The sequence below is a fragment of the Myotis daubentonii genome, chromosome 15 (assembly GCF_963259705.1).
Source record: "Myotis daubentonii chromosome 15, mMyoDau2.1, whole genome shotgun sequence".
Taxonomy (NCBI): domain Eukaryota; kingdom Metazoa; phylum Chordata; class Mammalia; order Chiroptera; family Vespertilionidae; genus Myotis; species Myotis daubentonii.
This window is the reverse complement of record NC_081854.1, coordinates 21,075,123-21,101,829: the sequence shown is the minus strand read 5'-3', so window position 1 is coordinate 21,101,829 and position 26,707 is coordinate 21,075,123. Positions and strand designations below refer to the sequence as shown.

General features: G+C 45.5%; 1 protein-coding gene across 6 annotated transcripts in view; it reads right to left on the bottom strand.

Annotated features, from left to right (window-relative positions):
• FBXO17 (F-box protein 17) overlaps window positions 1–25,189 on the bottom strand; it is a 40,911-nt gene extending 15,722 nt beyond the window's left edge. For 2 of the 6 annotated variants that reach the window (XR_009448816.1, XM_059666617.1), the window contains exon 1: window positions 25,027–25,179. The gene's annotated coding sequence lies outside the window, so the exon portion shown is untranslated. Of the gene's footprint in view, window positions 1–22,157; window positions 22,305–25,026 lie in introns of all 6 variants that reach the window. The other 4 variants (XM_059666614.1, XM_059666618.1, XM_059666615.1 and 1 more) reach the window with 3 other exon arrangements.
• Window positions 25,190–26,707: the final 1,518 nt, after the last annotated feature.

Genomic DNA, 26,707 nt, shown 5'->3' with positions numbered 1-26,707 from the left:
TAGCTACGATTATTATTACACATCGTAAAAAGATGATGAGCAACCATTTAGTGACGATATTTTCATCTGGTGACATTTATTGGGCCCTTATTAAGCCTCTGTGACATTTAAGCTGGATCATCTCACTGAGTCCCATCATCTTGTTTTAATGGCCAAAACGATCCTTGGAGGGTGCCCTGGGGTAGGAGGCTGCAATGGTCTAATGCTTGTTCTGTTACCGAATGCCAGTAAGTGCTTGATTCCTGTCAGCTGTCAGGATTTTTATTTTTTTAAAAATATATTTTATTGATTTTTCACAGAGAGGAAGGGAGAAGGATAGAGAGTTAGAAACATTGATCAGCTGCCTCTTGCACACCTCCTACTGGGGATGTGCCCGCAACCAAGGTACATGCCCTTGACCGGAATCGAACCTGGGACCGTTCAGTCCACAGGCCGATGCTCTATTCACTGAGCTAAACCGGTTAGGGCAGGATTTTTAAATAAAATGATTAAGATCTTTTAAGAAATAAGCCTGTCTCAGGCAAGTGGTCTGTGGACATGGCAAGAAGCCTGACACCTCTCGACCCCCTACAGGGACTCAGTCGTGGAGACAGGCTTGAGTAAGCTGTGCTTTGCTCCAGGTGGTCTTTAGCTGCATTAAGAATTAGCTGGAATTTACAAGCAAGTCCACCAGCTTGCCTGCCAGATGTGAAATTCACCAGCATGCAGCTGCTCCCCCTGGGTGTTCCTTAGGAATGTGTATCGCTGAGCGGCGGGCGGGCTCCAGAGCTGGGGGTGGCCCGCACAGGAGGGCAGGAGCAGGCCCTTCACGGGCCATACTAATGAGCCTGGGTCCACAAAACTCTTGTTTGGGATGCTCTGCTGAGAGCCACCATATCCATACGGCTAATACCAACCACTGGCTGGGTCAAATGGGGCACATAAGGCACAGCACCGCCTGCGGCCTAGTGTGTGGGGGCATGTTCGGGGTGGGGAGGCTATTTTATTCGTTGTCACAGTGACTGGGAGATGCCACTGTGTTGTTTCCAGAGACCCACAACTCCATAGCAGACCATATCTTCCCAAATGGCTATAACAACACACCCTACCTAACATGCTCTTCCTGGACTTGACCATTCTCCAGTCATAAGTGGAGTCCACACCCCTCCCCGACTTGGGCAGGCCTTGGTGACCACAGAAACGACACTGCTAAGGGGTTTTTGAGACGATCCTGACAGAAGATACTGCCTCTGCCTGACTCTCAGGACATGCGCCTCGGGGCCCGAGTGCAGCCGTGAGCTGCTAAATAGTTAACTGGCTCTCTAAGGGGCAAAAGAAGTCTAAGTTTGTAAGTTTGCTGGTTTCTGCGGGATGAATACAACTGACCACGGCTCACTGCCAACTGCCAACGTGAAGTCCCTGGCCCGTGGGGGCAGAAGAGTTGCCTAAAATCCACGAGCCGGTGCGAGCCGCTCCAGCGTACCGCTGCCTGGGTCTCCACTTACGATTGGTTGCCCTGAAGTCACCATACTGGAGAGACCATGTGAAGAGAGGGAAGTGTCTGGAGTCTCAGAGAGTTGACTTCCCATCCCAGGTGTTAGATACAGGACTAAGTTTTCAGATGACCCAGCTCCAATCACTGTCTGATGGCAACTGCCCCTGAGAACTGCTTAGCTGAGCCAAGTCAACTCACCATACTTAAAAGTAGCCCCGGCTGCTGCATAGAGGTTAGAGCATCGGCATGCACACCGAAGGGTCACTGGTTCGATTCTCCTTCAAGGTCAGGTGCCTGGGTTGCAGGTTTGATCCCTGCCCTGGTTGGGTATGTGTGGGAGGCAACCAATTGATGTTTCTCTCTCTCTGCCACCGTCCTTCCCTCCTTTCCACTCTCTCTAAAAATCAATGGAAAAAATGTCCTCGAGTGAGGATTAACAAATTAATGTCACTGGAATAATGCGCAGTAACCTGCGCTGCATGGGATGAGTACTCCCACAAAGGGCTGGACTGCCCCAATGCCAGGAGTCCCCAGTAAGAAACAGAGAGTGGCCCTAACTGGTTTGGCTCAGTGGATAGAGCGTCGGCCTGGGGACTGAAGGGTCCCAGGTTCGATTCCAGTCAAGGGCATGTACCTTGGTCAAGGGCACATCCCCAGTGGGAAGCGTGCAGGAGGCAGCTGAGCGATGTTTCTCTCTCATCGATGTTTCTAACTCTCTATCCCTCTCCTCTCCTCTCTGTAAAAAATCAATAAAATATATTTTAAAAAAAAGAAAGAAAAAAACAGAGAGTGTCCAACTGTAGACATGCACCAAACTGGGTTCAAATCCTGACTCTATCCACTTCCCATCTTTGTGATTTGGGGCAAGAAAAACCCCCCAAAACCTCCTTTGAGCCTGGTAAATGTAATTCAAGAATAGCATGTTTTTGTTTGTGTTATAATCAGAAATCTTTTTTATTGTTTTTACTTGTTGCCTGTTCCATGGAACTTCCTTGTTTTTAAATATGCTTTTATTGATTTTAGAGGGAGGGAGATGATGAGAGGTAAACATCAATTGGCTGACTCCTGCACACCCCCTACTGGGGATCAAGCCCAACTTGGGCATTTACCCTGACCCAGGAATTGAATCCACAACCTCTTGGTGCACTGATGACGCTCAACCAACTGAGCCACACCAGCCACGGGGGGCTAATTCTATCTTTCCACCCATCCATTTAAAAAATTGTGGTAGCCTGGCTGGTGTGGCTCAGTGATTGCACATTGACCTATGAACCAGGAGGTCACACAGTTCGATTCTCAGTCAGGGAACATGCCTGGGTTGCAGGCTGGATCCCCAGAGCGGGGTGTGCAGGAGGCAGCCGATCAATGATTCTCATCATTGATGTTTCTCTCTCCCTCCCTCCCTCTCTGAAATTAAAAAAAAAAATTGTAAAGTTCACATTACATAAAATTTACCATCTTGACCATCTTTAACAGTTCAGTGGTATTAAATTCATTTACAATGTGTGCTACCATCATCATGATCCATCTCCAGAATTCTTTTCATCTTTTGAAACTGTAACTCCCCATTACCCCTTCCCTTTTGCCCCGTTAACTATAAGACGAATCATACAGTAGTTGTTCTTTTTTTAAAATATATTTTATTGTTTTTTTACAGAGAGGAAGGGAGAGGGATAGAGTTAGAAACATCGATGAGAGAGAAACATCGATCAGCCGCCCCCTGCACGCCCCCCACTGGGGATGTGCCCGCAACCAAGGTACATGCCCTTGACCGGAATCGAACCTGGGACCCTTTAGTCCGCAGGCCGACGCTCTATCCACTGAGCCAAACTGGTCAGGGAAGTAATTGTTCTTTTGTAAGGGGCCTATTTCTTTTAGCATAATGTCCTCAAGGTCCATCCATGTTGTAGCATGTGTCAGTGGATAGAGTGTCAGCCTGACGACTGAAGGGTCCTGGGTTTGATTCCAGTCAAGGGCTCGATCCCTGGCCCTGGTCCAGGCATGTGTGGGAGACAACCAACCGATGTGTCTCTCTCATATTGATTGTTTCTCTCTGTCCTTCCCCCTCCCTTCCACTCTCTCTAAAAATCAACGGGAAAAATATCCACAGGTGAGGGTTAACAAAAAGCAAGCAAAAAAAAGAGCATTTCAGGCACCATTCAAGTTTCAAACTGGGCAGAGGTACAACCAGGGGGCTGGCTGTGTGTGTGTTCATTTATAAAAATTCATCAGACGGTACATTTGTGCACTTTCTATAAAAGTTTACTAAGAATGATAATGAGATAGTCCATGGAAAGGAACAAAAGTTGTCCAAAAGCCTCTCCCCCAAAGTTATCAAATGAAAAAGAAACTGGTGTAAACTACGTAGAGTTCCCCTATTTCTCTTCTCAGCAGTTACTCAAATTGTGTAGGGCCAGAGACCTTTTTATGGTGACTGGAAAATTGTGCACAAAAATAACCCATGACTCAGTGAAGACACCATCGACATGGTTTGTTTCTTTGCTGGCGGTGATACTCACAATAGCCATTTTTTTTAAGGCTCTGGGGATTGACTGGGCTCAGCTAAGCGGTTCTAAGGGCTGCATGCAGGTGCCCTCAGGCAGAGCCTGGGGCTGTGTCACCGGAAGGCTTACTCAGTCCTTTGTCTAACGCCTAGGGTAGGGGACTACATTTTTCCACCTCCACCTGGTCTCTCATTGGTTCTCAACCTGTGGGTCGAGACCCCTTTCGGGGTCGAACGACCCTTTCACAGGGGTCGCCTAAGACCATCAGAAAACACATATATAATTACATATTGTTTTTGTGATTAATCACTATGCTTTAATTATGTTCAATTTATAACAATGAAAGTGGGGGTCACCACAACATGAGGAACTAGGAAGGTTGAGAACCACTGAGCTAGACGATACTTTTCCCAGAGTATACACTTTTGACAAAGATCAAATAATACAATTTAATTTTCAAGGCTCATAATTCATTAAACTTTCATTTTACAGGACTGCTTTCACTTAATTTTTATTAATTTTTGCAATTTTATTTCAATTAATTTTTAAGTATTTTATTAATTTGATCAGCTGTTATAGAATAACTTATATGTAACTCAGATATTTATCAATGTTTTTACTTGATGTGGTATTTATACACTTTAGTACTTAAAATGTCATTTCACTTTTTATTTTGCTTTATAAATTTGGAAGACTAAAAAAACTGTTACTATGAATAGTTGTATGTATTAGGCTAAAAAATACTGGCATTATCATTGTCTCCCCTTCCTTAGGAGTGTTTGTTCACTGTATAATTATTTCAACTTTCTGTATGCTTGACAATTTTCATAATAAAATCATGGGGGTTAAAAGATCCAACTGGCAAAGATTCAATGTTCTAAAGCCTATTCGGACCCTTCTGCAGAGGGCAGGCAGCATCCGAGGGTTTCTAGGGCCTGGGTTACTGCCCCAGCAGGATAGGTGCTGTCAGAAGCTCCACTATGGGCGCAGGTGATGTGGGTTCAAGTCCCAGTTCTGCCTCTTCCTGGACAGGTTGTCTCTCAGGTAGGTATGCTGCTGACCTCCAAGTCTTGTCTGTAACACAGGAATAACTATTGCTCTACCTCAAAGGGTTGATAGGAGCAGTGAAGGGCAAATGTGTCTAAACCGGCCCAGGACTCAAGGAGTAAAACCCAATGTAATAAAACAATGAATAAGTTTTAGCTCTTAATTTGAGGATTTGATCATCTACAATAATTAGGAACTGCCCTAGCCAGTTTAGCTCATGGATAGTGTTGGCCTGGGGACCAAAGGGTCGCAGATTCAATTCTGGTCAAGGGCAGGGGCCTTGGTTGCAAGTTCCTCCCCAGTCCGGGCCCCGGTCAGGGCTCGTGCAGGAGGCAACAAATCGATGTGTTTCTCTCACATTGATGTTTCTCTCTCTGTCTTTCCCTCTCTTCCACTCTCCCTAAAAATCAATGGAAAAATATCCTTGGGTGAGGATTAACAACAACAACAACAAAATAGTAACCTAGGGTGAGATGCCCTCCATGGATTCACCGTGGGGACAGGGAAAATGGGAGAGGGAAGTCAGTACCTAAACTCTGTCAAGTTCACCCATGTTGAACTTGAACTCCTGAGGGAGAATAAGGAAGCAAGCCACCCAGGCAATGTCCAGCGATACCCCCTGGAGACATATTCACCAGTGCAAGCTGGGGCAACTTAGTGGTGGGATGTGGGTGCATTTCTGCTGTATGTGTGCACATGTGCATGTCTTTCCATATATATTTGCACAGGAGTCCTGTTTACAGAATGGGTACCTTAAAAAAAGAAATTACTTTTACTGGTGTATAATTTACACCCAGTAAAATGCACACCTTTGACGTGTATAAATTTGAGTTTTAATAACTGTGTACAAGCTTGTGACCATCACCACAACCAAGGTGCAGGCATTTCTGTCACTCCAAAAGGACTGCCCCTTCACCATCAACTTCAAGGCAACTACCAATCTGCTTTCTGTCACTATAAATTCGATTTTCTTTTCTAGAATTCACATAAATGGAATCAAATGGTGTGCCAGTTATCGATTTACGGCCTCACAGTTGCAAGTTGCTAAACTGCAGTTTGGCCCTTTCAATCTTTTTCCTTTGCGGACTGACGTAATGTTAACTTTTTCCAGTAGAGGGAGCCAGGGAGATGTTGCAAGAGGAAAGTGCTTTGCTTCTAACTTCCAGACATGTTCCCCAGGGCAGGCAGCTTCTCCGGCCCAATCCCACAGTGTGCCTGCTTCTCCAGTGGCTGGCAGCCAGCACCCTCCTCAGGCACCCACCTCAGGCAGTTTCCTAGCCGAGTGCCTCTGGTGAGACACTTCTTTGTAAACTGTTTTGTCTAGCGCCCTGGAGAACTGACTTCTGGTAAGTTCCAGAGGGTGGATTCCAGCAGGTTCCACAAGTGCAGCACCATAGAGACTCCTTTGCCCTTTAGTGAGTCAAGGCCAAGGGTTTTCCCATGAGATCAGGGTCCCTGGGATGTCATCGAGTTCTCTGTCTTAGATCTTAGGGTTAGCGACTGCTCCTCCTATCTGCTGTTTCTATATTCTTTAGCAGTCTCTTTATTTCTTAGTAGCCAATCCCTCTTACTCCAAAACCCTGCTATAATGCATAATGTATATTTAGCCTTCTCTCTTCAAACTACTGTGTGGGTTTCAGGCTCCTGATTGGACCTGACAAATATAGTATATGCCTCCTGTCTTCTTTCCTTCACCGTAATGTCTGCATGATTCATCCACATTGTTGCATGTATCAGTCAGTAGTCACCCCTTATTGCTGAGTAGTATTCCAATGAACAGATAAACCAGTCTGTTTATCCACTCACCATGATGGACATTTGGTGGTTTCCAGTTTGGGGTGATTATGAATAAAACTGCTATAAACATTCATGCACAAGTGCTTATCTATGTGGACACATGTTTTCTTTTCTCATGAGAAAATCCCTGGGAGTGGAATTCTTGGATCATATAAAAAAACCCTAATAGTTTGTTTTTTTTCAGCCTGATTGTGCCATTTGCATTCTCATCAACAATGTATGAGAGTTGCCCTTGTCAGCACTTGGTATTGTCAATCTTTTAAATTTTAGACAGAATGGCTTCCTTTTCATACCTTCGGGAGGTTTCTCTACCTGACATTCTCCCTTATTCACTTTAACTCTTTGCTCTTGAACTGTAGTGCCCAGGTTGTTTCTATCCTGCAACAAATGGTTACATAAAAATAATCAATAAGACAAGATTAAAATCCTTTACTCTTTAGAATTGTGTGTTCAAAGAGCCAGTGTGGCTTCCTCTTCAAAAAGGCAGAAAGAGTGGTTGGAGAACCAAGATGGCGGCATAGGTTAACGACGGAGTTTGCTGCTTTGAACAACTACTTCAAAAGTGAAACCAAAAAACGGAAGGGACATCACCCAGAACCACAGGAACGCTGGCTGAGTGGAAGTCCTACAACTAGGAGGAAAGAGAAACGCATACGGACACTCAGAGGAGGCGCAGTGCTGAAGTCAAATTCTGAGGTGCGGAGTGCGCGGAGCGGGCTGGCGGCGGAGGGCGCGGTTGGTGTTTGCAATCGGGAGGGAGTCGCAGACTCTGAGCACCAGATCCGGGCGAGTCTTTAGGGACCCAGACTCAAACGGGAGAAGCGGGACTGTCTGGCCTCGGTCAGAGCGAGTGCAGCTTTCTCTCCCAGCTTTGCAGCGGGTGCTGGGACTCAGAGAGGCAGAGCCCCTTGGGACAGGACTGAGAGCCGCCATAACTGCTCTCTCCGGCCCACCCTGTTGATCCTGTGCGACCCGCCCCGCCCAAGCCCAGCGCAGAACCATTTGCCGGATAGCCTCAGGCAAAGGCTAGATTAGCACCTCCCTAGAGGACAGAAGTTCTCTCACTGCTGACACAGCTGATTCTCATAGCCACTTGGCCTGGAGGTCAAACCCTCCCTGGAATTAGCTACAACAATCAAGATTTATCTATAAGACTGCGAACAAAGACCACTAGGGGGTGCACCAAGGAAGCATAACAAAATGCGGAGACAAAGAAACAGGACAAAATTGTCAATGGAAGAAATAGAGTTCAGAACCACACTTTTAAGGTCTCTCAAGAACTGTTTAGAAGCTGCCGATAAACTTAATGAGATCTACACGAAAACTAATAAGACCCTCGATCTTATATTGGGGAACCAACTAGAAATTAAGCACACACAGACTGAAATAACGAATATTATACAGACGCCCGACAGCAGACCAGAGGAGGGCAAGAATCAAGTCAATGATTTGAAATGCGAGGAAGCAAAAAACATCCAACCGGAAAAGCAAAATGAAAAAAGAATCCAAAAATGCGAGGATAGTGTAAGGAGCCTCTGGGACAGCTTCAAGCGTACCAACATCAGAATTATAGGGGTGCCAGAAGATGAGAGAGAGCAAGATATTGAAAACCTATTTGAAGAAATAATGACAGAAAACTTCCCCCACCTGGTGAAAGAAATGGACTTACAGGTCCAAGAAGCGCGGAGAACCCCAAACAAAAGGAATCCAAAGAGGACCACACCAAGACACATCATAATTAAAATGCCAAGAGCAAAAGATAAAGAGAGAATCTTAAAAACAGCAAGAGAAAGAAACTCAGTTACCTACAAGGGAATACCCATACGACTGTCAGCTGATTTCTCAACAGAAACTTTGCAGGCCAGAAGGGAGTGGCAAGAAATATTCAAAGTGATGAATACCAAGAACCTACAACCAAGATTACTTTATCCAGCAAAGCTATCATTCAGAATTGAAGGTCAGATAAAGAGCTTCACAGATAAGGAAAAGCTAAAGGAGTTCATCACCACCAAACCAGGATTATATGAAATGCTGAAAGGTATCCTTTAAGAAGAGGAAGAGGAAGAAAAACGTAAAGATACAAATTATGAACAACAAATATGCATCTATCAACAAGTGAATCTAAGAATCAAGTGAATAAATAATCTGATGAACAGAATGAACTGTTGATTATAATAGAATCAGGGACATAGAAAGGGAATGGACTGACTATTCTTGGGGGGGGAAGGGGTGTGGGAGATGTGGGAAGAGACTGGACAAAAACCGTGCACCTATGGATGAGGACAGTGGGTGGGGAGTGAGGGCGGAGGGTGGGGCGGGAACTGGGAGGAGGGGAGTTATGGGGGGAAAAAAAAAAGGAACAAATGTAATAATCTGAACAATAAAGATTTAATTAAAAAAATAAAAATTAAAAAAAAAAAGAAAAAAAAAAGGCAGAAAGAGCTACTGATGGAATATTTATGTATCTGGATTGTGGTGGTGGCTACATAAAAAATGAGTTAAAATTCATAGAACTGGGGAAGATTAAAAAATCACTGCAGACTAAGTGGAAGCTACACTGACTCTCCCAGGGCCAAACTGGAATTACAACTAAAATAGATTAAACAAACAAACAAACAAACAAAAAACACCCTGAAAAGTCAACTGAAGACTAGCTGGAGAGAACTCTGATAACCAAGGACGGAAAGTGGAGACCGCATAGAGACTGGTAGGACGTGCGAAGACGCAAAAGGGGTGGCCGGGCTCCCACAGACAGCAGCTGAAGGTCCAGAGGGATATCTCAGCTGTGGGGGTTCCCAATGAGAGTTCTGGGGTCTAATCCCCAAGCTGGGCACCCGAGCCCAGAGCACCAGAACCGAGAAAGGTGCACACAGAGTATCTGGCTGTGAAAAGCGGTAGGGTTGCTGTCTGCCAGCCAGAGACGGCTAGAAATGCAGGCACCCTCTTAAAGGGCCAACACACAACATTTCCTGTGCAGCCACTCACCTTGGGCTCCAGCAGTGGGAGGGCAGGTTAACTGGAGCTGTGTGAAACAGTCCAGGGCTGGGGGCTCTGGGGTTGGAGCTCGGAGGGCAGCCACCCCAGTTTCCTGTGCTGAATCATTCCCTCACGATGCAGAGGACATCTTTCTTTGCCTGATCTTCTGGGCTTGGGGCTAGAAAAAGCAGATCCTGGTGCACACCTTGATCCTTTCCAAAGTCATGCAACCCCAGCAGAGCGAGCCACAAGCTGCGCTGAAAGCCCCAAAGAGGGTACTCATGGCCAATGAGAAACAGTGTCTGACACTGTCCTGCGCTAGAGATTGAGAGGCACAGCAGATCCACCTAATACAAAGACACACACTAAAACAGGCAGGCAAAAAAAACAACCCCCAAATGAAAGAGCAAGAGGTTTCTCCAGAAGAGGAGATAAATTTATCTGTTATACAGTTCAGCCTAATGATGGTAAAAATGCTCAACAGCATGAGAAAAGATATAGTAACTTTGAAAAAAGAACAGTCGGAAATAAAGAATGACATAGCACTAATAAAGAACACACTGGGCCCTAGCCGGTTTGGCTCAGTGGATAGAGCATCGGTCTGCAGACTGAAGGGTCCCAGGTTGGATTTTGGTCAAGGGCACATACCTCAGTTGCAGATTCAATCCCCAGCCCTGGTTGGGACATGTGTAGGAGGTAACCAATTGATGTTTCTCTCACATCAATGTTTCTCTCTCTCTCCCCCTCCCACTCTTCTCTCTAAAAATCAATGCAAAAAAATCCTCAGAGAGAATAATAATTAACTCATTAATTAATTAAAAAAATAACACATTGGAAGGAATACAGAGCAGATTAGGGGAAGCTGAGGATTGGATCAGTGAATTAGAAAACAGGGTAGAAAAAAATTCACTAAATTACAGACTAAAAATAAAAAAATAATAATAAAAAACAGGAGAACAGCTTAAGGGAGCTGTGAGACAACATGAACTGTAGTAATATTTGCATAATAGGTGTGCCAGAAGGGAAAGAAAGGGAGCAAGGGCTAGAGAACACGTTTGAAGAAATAATGGCAGACACTCCCTTGACCTGATGAAGGAAAAAGTCACACAAGTTCAGGAGGTACAAAGTCCCAAGCAAGAAGAACCCAAACAGTCCCACGACCAGACACACCATAATTAAAATGGCAAAATTTAAAGACAAAAGAGAGAATTTTTTTTAAAAAAATATTTTTGTTGATTTTGGAGAGGGAGAGGGGGAGAGAGATAGAAACATCAATGATGAGAGAGAATCACTGATTGGCTGCCTCCTGCACGCCCCCCACAGGGGATTGAGCCTGCAACCCAGGCATGTGCCCTTGACTGGAATTGAACCTGGGACCTTTCAGTCCTCAGACCAATGCTTTATCCACTGAGCCAAACAAGCTAGGGCAAAAAGAGTATCTTAAAGGCAGCAAGAGAAAAGCAAACTGTTACCTACAAAGGAGCTCCCATAAGACTGTCATCTGATTTCTCATCAGAAACTCTACAGGCAGAAGGGAATGGCATGAAGTACTAAAGGTAATGGAAAACAAGGATCTAAAACCAAGATTGCTATATCCAGCAAAGTTATCATTCAAAATAGAAGGTGAAATAAAGAGCTTTCCAGGAAAAAAAAAAAAAGGCTAAAGGAGTTCACCACCACCAAGCCAGCATTATAAGAAATGCTAAAGGTACTGCTGTAATGAGAAGAAGAAATAGAGAAACCTAGGCATACAGAATTAAAATGGCAATAAATAAGTACCTATCAATAATAACCTTAAATGTAAATGGATAAAAATGCTCCAATCTAAAGAAATAGGGTAGATGAATGGATACAAAAACATGACCCAACTATATGCTATCTACAAGAGACCCACCTCAAAGCAAAAGACTCACACAGGAAGATAGTTAAGGGATGGGAAAAAAAATTTGCAAACAAATAGAAATGAAAAAAAAGCTGGGGTAGCAATACTCATATCTGACAAATAGGCTTCAAAATGAAGGCCATCACAAGAGACAACAAAGGTCACTACATAATACTAAAATGATCAATCAAACCAGAGGATATAACCCTAGTAAACATATATGCACCCAATATAGGAGCACCTAAAGATATAAAAAAAAACTTCCAGAGGACTTTAAGGGAGAGATTGACAACAATACAGTCATAGTAGGGGACTCTAACACCCCACTGACTTCAAAGGATAGATCTTCCAGACAAAAATTAACAAGGAAAGAGCCACTCTAAAGACAAACTGTATCAGATGGATTTAATTGACATTTATAGAACATTTTATCCTAAAGCTACAGAATATACATTCTTCTCAAGTGCACATGGGTTATTCACAAAGATAGACCACATGATAGGACACAAAACAAGTCTCTACAAGTTCAAGAAGATTGAAATCATATCAAGCATCTTCTCAGATCACTGGAATGAAATTAGAAATCAACTACAGTGAAAATCATTCAAACATATGGAGGCTAAATAGCTTTTTATTAAACAATGAATGGGTTACCAATGAAATCAAGAAAGAAATAAAAAACTTCCTGGAAACAAATGAAAATGAACACACCAAAATCTCTGGGACACAGCAAAAGGAGTCCTCAGAGGGAAGCTCATAGCACTACAGGCCTATCTAGAAACACAAGAACAATTAATAATAAACTATTTAACCCTACAACTTAAAGAATTAGAAAGAGAACAACAAGAAAAGCCCAGAGAAAGTAGAAGGAAAGAAATAATAAAGAACAAAAATAAATGACATAGCAACTAAAAAAAAAAAAAATCAAAAATCAATGAAACCAAGACCTGTTTCTTTGAAAGGATAAGCAAGATTGATGAACCATTAGCCAGACTCACCAAGAAACAAAGAGAGAGAACCCACATAAGTAAAATCAGAAATGAAAGCAAGAAGTAATCACTGACACCACAGAAATACAAAGGATTGTAAGAAAATACTATGAACAACTATATGACAACAAGTGGGACAATGTGGAAGAAATTGATAAATTCCTAGAAAAATACAATCTCCCAAAACTGAATCTGGAAGAATCAGAAAACCAGAATAGGCCAATAACAACTGATGAGATAGAAGCAGTAAAAAAAACAAACAACTTTCCAGCAAATAAAAGCCCGGGTCCTGATGGCTACACTGGAGAGTTTTACCAAACATTCAAAGAACTAACACCTAGACTGGCTGGTGTGGCTCAGTGGTTGAGCATCAACCTATGAACCAGGAGGTCACGGTTTCATTTCCTGTCAGGGAACATGCCTGGATTGTGGGCTGAATCCCCAGTGTGGGGCGTGCAGGAGGCAGCCGATGGATGATTTTCTCTCATCATTGGTGTTTCTCTTGCACCTTCTCTCTTCCTCTCTGAAATCAATAAAAATATATTAAAAAAAAAAAAAGAACACCATACACCTCAAACTATTCCAAAAAATCCAAGAGAAAGGAAAACTTCTAAGCTCTTTTTATTAGGCCAGCATTCCAGAACCAGATAAAGACACTGCAAAGAAAGAGTATTACAGGCCAATATCCCTGATGAACATAGATGCTAAAATCCTCAACAAAATATTAGCAAACTGGATCCAGCAACATATTGGAAAGATCATACATCATGACCAAGTGGGATTTATTGCAGGGATGAAAGGCTGGTACAATATTAGCAAATCAATAAACATGATACATCACACAAACTGAAGACAAAAATCACATGATCATATCAATAGATGCAGAAAAACCATTCAACAAAACCCAACACCCATTTTTTATAAAAACTCTCAGCAAAGTGGGAATACAGGGATCATATCTCAACGTGATAAAGGCCAGAAAAGACAAACCGACAGTGAATATCATACTCAATGGGCAAAAACTAAAACCATTTCCCCTAAGAACAGAAACAAGCCTGGGATGTCAGCTTTCACCACTCTTATTCAACACTAGAGGCCTGATGCATGACATTCATGCACTGGGGGGCAAGGGGAAGGTCCCCCAGCCCGGCCTGTGCCCTCTTGCAGTCTGGGACCCCTTGGCGGACATCTTCCGAGGGGTCCTCAGTGCTGCCGTGGAGGTGGGAGAGGCTCCCGCCACCGCCGCTGTGCTCGCCAGCTGTGAGCTCGGCTTCTGGTTGAGCAGCACTCCCCCGTGGGAGCACACTGACCACCAGGGGGCAGCTCCTGTGTTGAGCATCTGCCCCCTTGTAGTCAGTGCACATCATAGCAACCAGTCGTTCTGCTGTTCGGTCAATTTGCATATTAGGGTTTTATTATATAGGATAGTACAGAGATCAGACAAGAAATAAAAGGCACCCAAACTGGAAAGGAAGAAGTAAAACTGTCATTATTTGCAGATGACATGACATTGTACATAGGAAACCCTAAAGACTCCACCGAAAAACTAATCTACACTAATAAAAGAGAAACATGGTGATTGGTGTACGACCGCTACCCTTTTCATTGGCTAATCAGCGAGATATGCAAATTAACTGTCAGCCAAGATGGCGGCCGGCAGCCAGGCATCTTGAAACTAACATGAGGCTTGCTTGCTTCAGTGACGGAGGAAACCAACGTTCCCCGCCTGCGGCTGCAGGCCTCTGAGCCTGCAGGTTCAAACATTGTAACAGATACTGCTGGACTTCAGCCAGCAGGATCGCAACATTGTATGCAAAGGCCAGAAACCTACTTTCAGCCGTGGAGGTCTAAGAGCTGGAGCCAAGCCTCAAGCTAAAGCTGGCCCAGAATAAAAAAGAAAAAAAGAAAAAAAGGAGCAGTTGGGAGCTTCAGTCCCAGCCTGAAAACAGCCCTCAGCCCCTCACCCAGACTGGCCAGGCACCCCAGTGGGGACCCCCACCCTGAAGGGTGTGTGACCAGCTGCAAACAGCCATCATCCCCTCACCCAGGCTGGCCAGGCACCCCAGTGGGGACCCCCACCCTGATCCAGGACACCCTTCAGGGCAAACCAGCTGACCCCACCCATGCACCAGGCCTCTACCCTATATAGTAAAAGGGTAATATGCCTCCTGGCACCGGGATCAGCGTGACAGGGGGCAGCGCCCAAACCCCCTGATCGCCCTGCGGCTCTGTGTGTGACAGGGGGCAGGGCCACAACCTCCCTATCCATCCTGCTCTGTTCGTGACAGGGGAAGGCGCCCCAACCCCCTGAGCAGCCCTGCTCTGTGCCTGATAGGGGGGAGCTCCCCAACCCCCCCCCCCACGGGCCCTGCTCTGTGTGTGACGGGTAGAGCCATAACCTCCCCATCGGCCCTGCCCCGAGTGTGAGAGTGGCGGCGCCCCAACCCCCTGATTGGCCCTGCTCTGTGGGTGATAGAGGGCGGTGCCCCAACCCCCTGATGGGCCCTGCTCTGTGTGTGACAGGGGGCGGTGCCCCAACTCCCCTATCGCCCCTACTCTGTGCGTGACAGGGGGCAGCGCCCCAACCCCCTGATTGGCCCTGCTCTGTGCGTGACAGGGTACAGAGCCCCAATCCCCCTGATGGGCCCTGCTCTGTGAGTGACAGGGGGCAGTGCCCCAACCCCCTGATTGGCCCTGCTCTGTGCATGACAGGGGGTGGTGCCGCAACCTCCCCATCGACCCTGCCTTGAGTGTGACAGGGGATGGTGCCCCAACCCCCCAATCGGCCGTACCCTGATTGTGACTGAGGGTGGCATCACAAGCTCCCAATCTCCCTGCTCTGTGCATGACGGGGCAGTGCCCCAACTCCCCAATCAGCCCTGCTCTGAGCCTGACCAGGGGCTGCACCTAGGGATTGGGCCTGCTCTCTGCCACCCGGGAGCAGGCCTAAGCCAGCAGGTCGTTATCTCCCGAGGGGTCCCACACTGCGAGAGGGCACAGGCCAGGCTGAGGGACCCCCCCTTCCCCCCAAGTGCACAAATTTTTGTGCACCGGGCCTCTAGTAGATTTAATAAATGAACTTGGCAATTTAGCAGGATACAAAATCAACACCCAAAAATCGATGGCTTTTTTATACACCAGTAATGAATTCTCAGAAAGCGAAAGTAAACAAATAATCCCACTTACCATTGCAACAACAAAATTAAGATTAGGAATAAACTTAACCAAGGAGGTAAAAGACTTGTATTTGGAAAAATACAGTACATTGAAAAAAGAGATAGAGGGAGATAAAAACAAGTGGGAGAAATATATCGTGTTTGTGGATTGGTAAAATTAACATCGTTAAAATGTCCATACCACCCAAAGCATTCTACATATTCAATGCAATCTCTGCTAAAATACCAAAAGCATATTTCACAGATCTAGAACAAATATTCCAAAAATTTATTTGGAACAAATAGACCCACAATGGCTGCAGCAATCTTGAGAAAGAAGAACAAAGTTGGAGGAATCACAATACCAGATATCAAGTTATACTACAAAGCCACCGTAATCAATACAGCCTGGAACTGGCACAAGAGCAGGCATATAGATCAATGGAACAGAACAGAGATCCCAGAAATCGACCCAAGCCATTACGCTCAATTAATATTTGACAAAGGAGACAAGAATATACAATGGAGTCAAGACAGTCTCTTTAATGAATGGTGTTAGGAAAATGGGACAGATACATGCAAAAAAGAAAAAAAAAAAAACTACACCACCAACTTACACCAGACACAAGAATAAACTCAAAATGGAGAAAAGACTTAAATGTAAGTTGTGAAACTATAAAAATCCTAGAAGAAACCGTAGTCAGCAAAATCTCAGACATCTCTTGTAGCAATATGTTTATGGATACATCTCCTAGGGCAGTGGTCGGCAAATTGCGGCTCGCAAGCCACATGTGGCTCTTTGGCCCCTTGAGTGTGGCTCTTCCACAAAATACCGACTTCTGCGCATGGGCCACGAAGTTTCAATCGCACTGTACATGTGCGCCCGCACGTGGTATTTTGTGGAAGAGCCACACTCAACGGGCCAAAGAGCCACTTGTGGCTCGCAAGCCGCAGTTTGCCGACCATGGTGCAGGGCCAAGGAAACTAAGGAGAAAATAAACAAATGGCACTACATCAAAATAAAAAGCTTCTGCACAGCAACAATAATCAAAAGGGAGCCCACTGTATGGGAGAACATATTTGACAATGATTTATCTGACAAAGGGTTAATATCCAAAATATATAAGGAACTCATAGAACTTAACAAAAGGAAGACGAACAATCCAATTAAAAAATGGGCAAAGGACCTAAATAGACACTTCTCCAAAGTCAACGTACAGACGGCTAAGGGACGTATGAAAAAATGCTCAAAGTCACTGATCATTAGAGAGTTGCAAATTAAAACAATGAAGTATCACCTTATACCTGTCAGAATAGCTATCATCAACAAATCAACAAATAAAAAGTGTTGGCAAGGATGTGGAGAAAAGGAAACCCTAGTACATTGCTGGTGGGAATGCAGACTAGTGCAGCCATTATGGAAAACAGTATGGAGTTTCCTCAAAAATTAAATATGGATGCCCAAGCTGGCTTGGCTCAGTGGATAGAGCATCAACCTGCGGACTAAAGGGTCCCAGGTTCAATTCTGGTCAAGGGCACATGCCCAGGTTGTGGGTTTGCTCCCCAGTGGGGAGGGTGCAGGAGGCAGCCAATCAATGATTCTCTCTCATCACTGATGTTTCTATCTATCTCTCATCACTGATGTTTCTATCTCTCCCTTCCTCTCTGAAATCAATAAAGAAATATATATATATTTAAAAAATAAATTTGGAACTGCCATTTGACCCAGTGACCTCATTTCTAGGAATATATCCTAAGAAATCATAAACACCAATCAGAAAGAATGTATGCACCCCTATTTTCATAGCAGCACAATTTACAATTAAGATCTGGAAACAGCCCAAGTGTCCATCAGTAGATGAGTGGATAAAAAAGCTGTGGTTGCCCTAACTGGTTTGGCTCTGTGGATAGAGCGTTGGCCTGCAGACTGAAGGGTCCCAGGTTCGATTCCAGTCAAGGGCATGTACCTTAGTTGTGGGCATGTCCCCAGTGGTGGGTGTGCAGGAGGCAGCTGATTGATGTTTCTAACTTCCTATCCCTCTCTCTTCCTCTCTGTAAAAAAATCAATAAAATATATTTTTTAAAAAAGCTGTGGTACATTTATACCATAGAATACTATGCAGTAGTAAAAACGAAGGATATCTTACCCTTGAGACAGCTTGGAGCAGGGGTCCTTAAACTACGGTCCGCAGGCCACATGCGGCCCGCCGAAAACATTTATCCGGCCCGCCGGGTGTTTTTGCCGCTGCTGCCTGTTGCTTAGCAGCTGACTAGTTTTTTTTAAAACTATAGTCCGGCCCTCCAATGGTCTGCGGGACAGTGAACTGGTCCCCTGTTTAATAAGTTTGAGGACACCTGGCCTGGAGGGACCTGGAGAGTATTATGCTAAGCAGAATAAGCTAATCATAGAAAGACAAGTATCACACGATCTCACTCCTATGTGGAATCGAACAAACAAACAAAACTGATGGACGAAATAGATCCAGAGACATAGAAGCATCGAACAGACTGCACCTCAGAGAGTGGCAGGGGGAGAGCAGTGAGAAGGGGGAGAGGAGTGAGAAGGTAGAGATCAAAGACCCTGTATGCATATATGCATAACCCAAGGACACAGACAATAGGGTGGTGAAGGCCTGGCAGGCAGTGGGGGCGGGCCCTGCAGATTATGGAGCTGGTCCTGGGTACACTTATAGACTTGAGAAGATACTTAAAACAAGAACAAGACACTAGAAGAGGACGGATACCTTCAGGAAGGAAAGGAATTCCATGAAACAGACTGGATGCATTAGAAATAGAAAAAATGCTTCTCTCAGGAGGGGGCAGGGAGGATAAAATCAAAGCTACGAGAAATGTCAGGAAAAACAGAAACTACTTAAGGAATTTTTTTTGTGACAAGAACATTTATCAGTGGCCTCTTAGCATAAATACTGTCTTTTCAAAAAATGGTCCTAGGAAATCTATATGGGAAAAGATGAATTGAGGCCTTTACCTCACACCAAACACAAAGGTCAATTCAGAATGATTCATAGCCCTGGCTGGTGTGGCTCGGTTGAGTGTCATCTTGTGAACTGCAAGGTCACTGATTTGATTCTCGGTCAGTACACACGCCCAGGTTTCTGGTTTGATCCCCTGTTTGGGTGCACACGGGGAAAAAACTGATTTATGTTTCTCTCTCTCTCCCTTCCTCTCTTTCTCTAAAAAAAAATCTATAAAAACATATAGTTTTTGTTAATTCTCACCCAACAATATTTTTTCCATTGATTTTTTTTTAAAAAAATATCTCACTGATTTTTTACAGAGAGGAAGTGAGAGGGACAGAGAGTTAGAAACATCGATGAGAGAGAAACATCGATCAGCTGCCTCCTGCACACCTCCCACCGGGGATGTGCCCACAACCGAACCTGGGACCTCTCAGTCCACAGGCCGACGTTCTATCCACTGAGCCAAACCAGTCAGGGCTTGATTTTTAAGGAGAGTGGTAGAGAGAGGGGAAGACAGAGAGAAACATCGATATGAGAGAAACGCATCGATTGGTGGCCTCCTGCATGACCCCCCACCAGGGCCCAGGCCAGGGAAGAGCCTGCAACCAAGGTAAGTGCCCTTGACCGGAATCGAACCCCAGATCCTTTGGTCCACAGGCCGACACTTTATCCACTGAGCCATACTGGCTAGGGCTAAAAACGTATTTTAAAAAAACTATTCATAGCTCAGCTGGCATGGCTCAGTGGTTGAGCACTGACCTATGAACCAGGAGGTCATGGTTTGATTCCTAGAGAGGGCACAGGCCTGGGTTTTGGGCTCGATCCCCAGTGTGGGGTGTGCAGGAGGCTGCCGATCAATGATTCTCTCTCATCATTGATGTTTGTATCTTTCTCTCCCTCCCCCTCTCTGAAGCTAAAAAAAAAAGTTCATAGACCTAAATATAAGTTAAAACTCTTTAAAGGTTTTAGGAGAGAACAGGAAAAAAATCTCATGATCTTGGGTTAGACAAAGATTTCTTAGATACAACATGAAAAGTATCTATAATAATAAAAGCGTAATATGTTAATTAGACCTGACGTCCTTCCAGACACAGCCGTGGTGGTGGGGGCTGAGGCAGAGGCAGCCACTGCGGCAGCGGGGGAGTTGGGGGGGGGGCAATCCCCTTGCATGAATTTTGTGCAATGGGCCTCTAGTAATTAATAAAAAAAAAACATGGATTATTTAAACATCATCAAAATTGAAAACTTCTGTACTTCAAAAGACACTTTTTAAAAAAAATATATTTTATTGATTTTTTACAGAGAGGAAGGGAGAGAGATAGAGAGTTAGAAACATCGATGAGAGAGAAACATCGATCAGCTGCCTCCTGCACACCTCTTACTGGGGATGTGCCCGCAGCCCAGGTGCATGCCCTTGACCGGAATCGAACCCGGGACCTTTCAGTCCGCAGGCCGACGCTCTATCCACTGAGCCAAACCGGTTTTGGCTCAAAAGACACTTTTAAGAAAATGAAAAGATGAGCTATAGATTGGCAGAAAATATTTGCAAATCATATATCTCAGAAAGGACTTGTATCTAGAATATATAAAGAGCACTTAAAATTCCATAAGACAAACCAATTAAAAATGGACAGAGAATTTGAACAGACATTTCACCAATGAAAATATACAAATGATTAATAAGCACATGAAAAGATGCTCAACATCATTAGTCATTAAGGAAATACAAATTAAAATAAAAATGAGATACCAGCCCAGCCAGTGTGGCACCTATGCACCAAGAGATGACGGTTCGATTCCTGGTCAGGGCATATGCCTGGGTTGCAGGTTTGATTCCCAGAGTGGGGTGCACAGGAGGCACCCAATCAATGATTCTTTCTCATCATTGATATTTCTGTATCTCTCTGAAATCAATAAAAATATATTTTAAAAAAATAAGAACTGACTTCACGCCTACTTAGAATGGCTAATGTTCAAAAGTTTGGGCCATAACCGGTTTGGCTCAGTGGATAGAGCGTTGGCTTGAGGACTGAAAGGTCCCAGGGTCGATTCCGGTGAAGGGCATGTACCTTGGTTGCGAGCACATCCCCAGTGGGGGGTGTGCAGGAGGCAGCAGATCGATGTTTCTCTCTCATCGATGTTTCTGACTCTCTATCCCTTTCCCTTCCTCTCTGTAAAAAATTAATAAAATATATTTTAAAAATAAATAAAATAAATAAAAATTTAAGAAAAGATTCAAAAGTTTGGTGAGGACACAGAGAAACCGGAACACTCACACATTGCTGGCAAGAACATAGAATAGTATAGCTACTTTGTAAAACAGGCAGTTACTTTAAAAGTTGAATGTTAAAAAAATAAACTTATGTTGAAACCCAGCAATTCTACCACTAGACTATCTACCTACCCAAGAGAAATGTAAACATATCCAAACAGACTTGAAAATCTGGAAACAATCCACACTGCCCATCAACTAGTGAGTGGGTAAGTAAAATGTAGTCCACCCATACAATGGAATATTATTGCTCAGTAATATAAGAAATAAAGTACTGCTACGTGCTACAATATGAATGAACCTCAAAACAGTATATGTGCTAAGTTAAAGCAACCACATACTGTATGACGTATTTTTTTTTTAAAATATATTTTATTGATTTTTTACAGAGAGGAAGGGAGAGAGATAGTTAGAAACATCGATGAGAGAGAAACATCGATCAGCTGCCTCCTGCACATCTCCCACCGGGGATGTGCCCGCAACCCAGGCACATGCCCTTGACCGGAATCGAACCTGGGACCCTTCAGTCCGCAAGCCGACGCTCTATCCACTGAGCCAAACCGGTTTCGGCATGTATGACGTATTTATATGAAATGTCTAGAAAAGACATATCTAAAGACACAGGAAGTAGATTAGTAGTTGCTTGGGGCTGGGCACGGGAACAGAGTGACCACAAATAGGCACAAGTGATATTTTGGAGGTGATAGAAATGCTCCAAAACCGTGGTGGTGGCAGTATAATTCTGAAAATCACTAAAAATCACTTAAAAGGGCTGAATTTTATGTGATGTAAATTACACCTCAATAAAGCGGTCCAAAAAAACCCCCTGCAGCCCTGATCAGTGAAATTTTATACAGTTAAAGCATACAGGCCTGGTTCAGTGGTTGAGCATCAGCCTGTGAACCAGGAGGTCACAGTCTGATTCCTGGTCAGGGCACATGCCTGGGTTGCGTATGGAGCATGCAGGAGGCAGCTGATCAATGATTCTCTCTCATCATTGATGTTTCTGTCTCTCTCTCCCTCTCCCTTCCTCTCTGAAATCAATAAAAATGTATTTTAAAAAAAGCATGTAAGACTTACATATGGTAACAGAGCAGACTGTAGATGTTACCAATCTTGACAGGGTGCAAGCAATTGCATAACCAACAAGACTGGAAATGAGAGGTGGGGGTAGGGGAAGCCAAGATGCTAGGCTCACCTACTTTATATCGTCATGGGAATCAAAAGCTGCCAGAATAAAAAGAAAATTAGAAGTGAAGCATAAAATGTAAAGATACAAAGGTAAATAGGAAATTATCTAAAAAAGTACACTTATTAAAAACTGGTGGAATGATAAAGCAGGGAAAGAGGCAGTGGGTTAAACACCATCTTTCTTAGCAGACAGTAATAGATGGTTTGGAACTTCTCTCTGTTTCTCTGTCATTTCACTGTCATTACCCTCTCATTACCCAGCTGCCCTTTGGGCCACAGCGTGGGTGAGTGGAGGCAAAGTGACTTCGGCTTTTTATTATATTCTAATTTAAATGTAATGAACATCATGTGTAATGAAGATCAAGGTCCGGCCCTCGACAAATGTTAGCTGCCACTGTGACCCTGTTACTATGATTAGCAGTCCAAGTCCCGCTATGGGACTGCAGCCCTGCGCATGGTGTGAGGGACCATGCAGCCACTGCAACCTTGACGAGGGGAACGTGGGCTGGAGGAAGGGGAGACGTGCTTAGGAAGTAATGGGATAAGACAGAGCAGAACACGGTGGCAAGATCAGAGTCATTTGAGGAATTTTAAAAAGGAAAAGCGCCCTGGCTGGTATGGCTCAGTTGGTTGAGCGACATCCCATGCACCAAAAGGTCATCTGTTCGATTCCTGGTGAGGGTACATGCCAGGGTTTTAGGCTTGATCCTCAGTAGGCGTGTACAGGAGGCAGCTGATGGATGTCTGATGTTTTCTATCTCATATGGATATTTCTCTCTCCCTCTCCCTTCCTCTCTCTCTCAAATCAATGAAAAAAAACCCATCTCTAGGAAAAAGAGGGAAGAGCCCACCAGCAGGTAGGATGGTAAGTTAGTAGCAGGTGACCAGACAGTGGTAAAGAAAAGCCCTTCACAAATGCGAACAGCTACTGTGAACTGCGCACCGCCCCGAGAGGTAGGCACTATTTTTCAGTTGGGGAAACTGAGGCTTGGAAGAGGGACTCAACAGATCCAAGGTCCAAGCCGGTGGCAGAATCAGGATTTGAAGCTTGGTGTGGAGGACTGGGTTTGTGCCACTGTGCATATAACTTCATTTCTTTCTTAGTTTCTAAATTGTCTTTATGTTCCCCAAATTTTTACCATAAAAATTTCATCATATGTGAACATCCATTTTGTCATATATGCTTTCTCTCTCTCTTTTGATGAACTCTGAAATACTTCCACATGCATCTTCTAAAAAAGAATAAGGGCATTCTATAGGTCTACACAGGGACCCCATTTAACAAGAACCATGAACCATTTCCCCATTGTCCCAAGGTTTTGCTTCTTCCTAACAAGGTCTGGACCTCAGTGTTGGGATGGTTTTGTCTCCTTAATTCCTTTCAGTCTGAAACACTGCCCTGCCTTTTCCATTTTTCTCCTAAAGAGATTCTTTTTATCATAGAAAAAAAAAGGCAGACTCACTTCTCTTTGATTTGTGAACCATATGTCTAAGTTGACTGAATAAAAAATAGTATTTAAGTAAATATAAAAATTGTATCTGAAAAAAATATTTTTTTAAATATATTTTTATTGATTTTTTACAGAGAGGAAGGGAGAGAGATAGAGAGCTAGAAACATCGATGAGAGAGAAACATCGATCAGCCGCCTCCTGCACATCTCCCACCGGGGATGTGCCCGCAACCCAGGCACATGCCCCCGACCGGAATCGAACCCGGGACCTTTCAGTCCGCAGGCCGACGCTCTATCCACTGAGCCAAACCGGTTTCGGCTGAAAAAAATATTTTTATGAAAAAATATTTTTTAAGCAGACTCCTTAGCCAGGCCTCATAAAAATGGAAGTCAACAGATCCTATATATATTTACTGGAACAAGAAATACCAGTTAAAAAAAATTAGTGTGTCACAAAAGTGGCCAATAGAGAAACGAAAAGAAATGCTGTGATTATGGAGGGGGAAGCTGTGCAGGGATGAAAGCTGTCCCCATCTATTTTCAGCAAGGGATGAGTGGGTATCGCCTAAAAGTTGATAAACTAAGAAATAATCCAAGAATTTGATTTAGAGATTTGGAAATAGCTCCCAGAGAAATAAAAAGCTGAAAAAGGTTTAAAGCGATGCACCACGGATTACAAGCTAATTTTGCCATTTTGGAAAAGTAATTTAATTTTAAAAATGTTAATTGGCCGCGGGGCCGGGGGGAGCTTTTTAAAGAACCGTGATTTTTCACGCCAAGCTTTGTTACGGTGTGTTACTGGGACACTGAAGAAAGTTGTACTTGTTTTAAAAGTGGGTTCGTACCACGGCGTCTTTCGGGCGGAGTGAACAATGCTGTCTAAACGCGATGCAGCCCGCGGAGTGTGAGAAATACGGCTGAGCCCCGAGCAAGGTCGCGTCTGGGAGGCGCGGCGGCCGGAACGCAGCGCCCGCCGCACCGAGGCCCGCCTTCCGGCCGCACCGAGGCCCGCCTTCCCGCCGCGGGCGCGGGTCGTTCGGGGCGGGACTGACGTCACGGCGGCCTCGCGGGCCGCGGGGTGCAGAGACCTGGGCTCCGGGGGACCCGTTCAGAAAGGAAAGCGATCCGGGCTTTCACACGGGCGTGTGTGGCCCTGGGCTTAACCGGGCACGGGTGGGCGGCGGCAGCCTGGACGCCGGAGGGCCGGGAGCGCCGCGGGGCCCCGGGCTCCCGCAGGTCCGGGCCCGGCGGAAGTCCCTCCCGGGGCGCCCCGTCCGAGCCGAGACGGGTCCGACCTGGGTCCCTACCTGTCCCGGCGCTGACCTGGCGGCCCGCTCGGAGGCGGCAGCGGGCTAAGCTCCCCTTCCCCACATGGCGCTGGAGGCGGTCGGGGGCCCAGGGGCCGGCGCCGCCCTGGGAGCCCCGGTCGGCGGCGTGGGCAGTCCTCCCCGCGGGCGGGGGGCGGGGGGCGGGCTGAGGTCGGCGCGGGGGCGGGCGCGACGGAGGGGCGGGATCTGGCGGCGCAGCTGCGGCGGGGGGCGGGCGCGAGACCCAGCCCCCCGGCTCCGGGACTTGGGGGCCGCCCCTGAGCGAGTTTGCACTTTCCCCACGGGGTCGCCAGCGATTCGGGCGCCGCCACCTGAGCCCCGAGCGCCGGGCGCACTCCTCGGCGAGAGCCCCCCCTTCCCGGAGCACCCGCCGTGGGAGCGGTCCTGGCCGCCCTTCCCCCCAAATCCTGCTCTTTCCAGCCTTCCGCCCACAGCCGCCTGCGCCATTCAATCACTCCAAACATCCGTCCCTCCACCTGTCCGCTGCGCTCGGATCCTGGGCCCGAGGAAAACACTTGGGTGAAAGTTCCCGTGCAGCAGAGTCTCAGAAAACCCCGCGCCCCCAGTGGAGAACTCGGAACCTGCTCTGGCTGTGCCTACAGAGGAAAGCAATGTGAAAATCGAAGAACAGTTATTTGAGAGATGCAATATTAAACTACTACTTTTTAAAAATGTTAACTGCTCTGGATCAGCAGAGTAGTTATCTTTCCCTAAACTGAAAAGCTACCATTTTCTGGGCGTGACCTGCTATGCCCATGGCTCCAGCCTGTGATATAATTATTTAGGAAAAATAAAATCTTTATCAATGGGTTCCAAGTATTCCACAGAAGCCCACAGTTCTAATATGGGGCGCCCTTTTTAGAAAGCAGTCATTGAAAGGTGCCATTAATAGTCACTATCATTTCCAATATGCACACTGTGATATGATTTATAATAAAAAACATATATTTGGTCTTCATCCCCATTCCTGGCACAGAGCTCTTGCTGATAGCAATGAAGTCATCTTTTGCTGTGTTAATGACATGACACTTGGAAAGACCTCAGGTAACCTAAGTCTGGGGGCTGATTTCTTGGGGACTCAACCAAGTGATTAGAGGGTTGGAACCTTCAGTCCCATCTACTCCCCAAGCTAACTTCAGAGGAGGGGAGAGGAGCTGGAGGTGAAACAATGGGCAATGATTTAATCAATCATCTGCACTAATCTACACTAATAAATGAGAAACATGCAAATTGGTGTCACTCTGCTATGCTCACTAGCCAATCGGATGAGTTTGCAAATCAACCCAACAAAGATGGTGGTTAATTTGCATACATTGGTGCTTAGCGGCCTGGGTCCTGGGAACATCATTGGCACCCAGGTCACTCCAAGGTAGGCCCTGTGTGGGCCCTGAGCAGCATAGGAAGGGCCTGAGCCAGGGGGCTCCTGGGCAGGGGTGGAGCCGGCCATCAGAGGGAGATGGGGGTCCCCCGCCCAGGCCTGATGTCTTGGCCAAAGGCGTCAGCCCTGGGCAAGGGGCCGATCGGGTGATTGGAGGGTGATGAGGGTTGACACCTCTGGCTAAGGCGTCAGGCCTGGGCAGGGGGCCGAGCCGGCGATCAGTGTGAACTACAGAGGAAACACCTTTTCTGACCGCTCATTGGCTAAGCTCCCTATATGCCA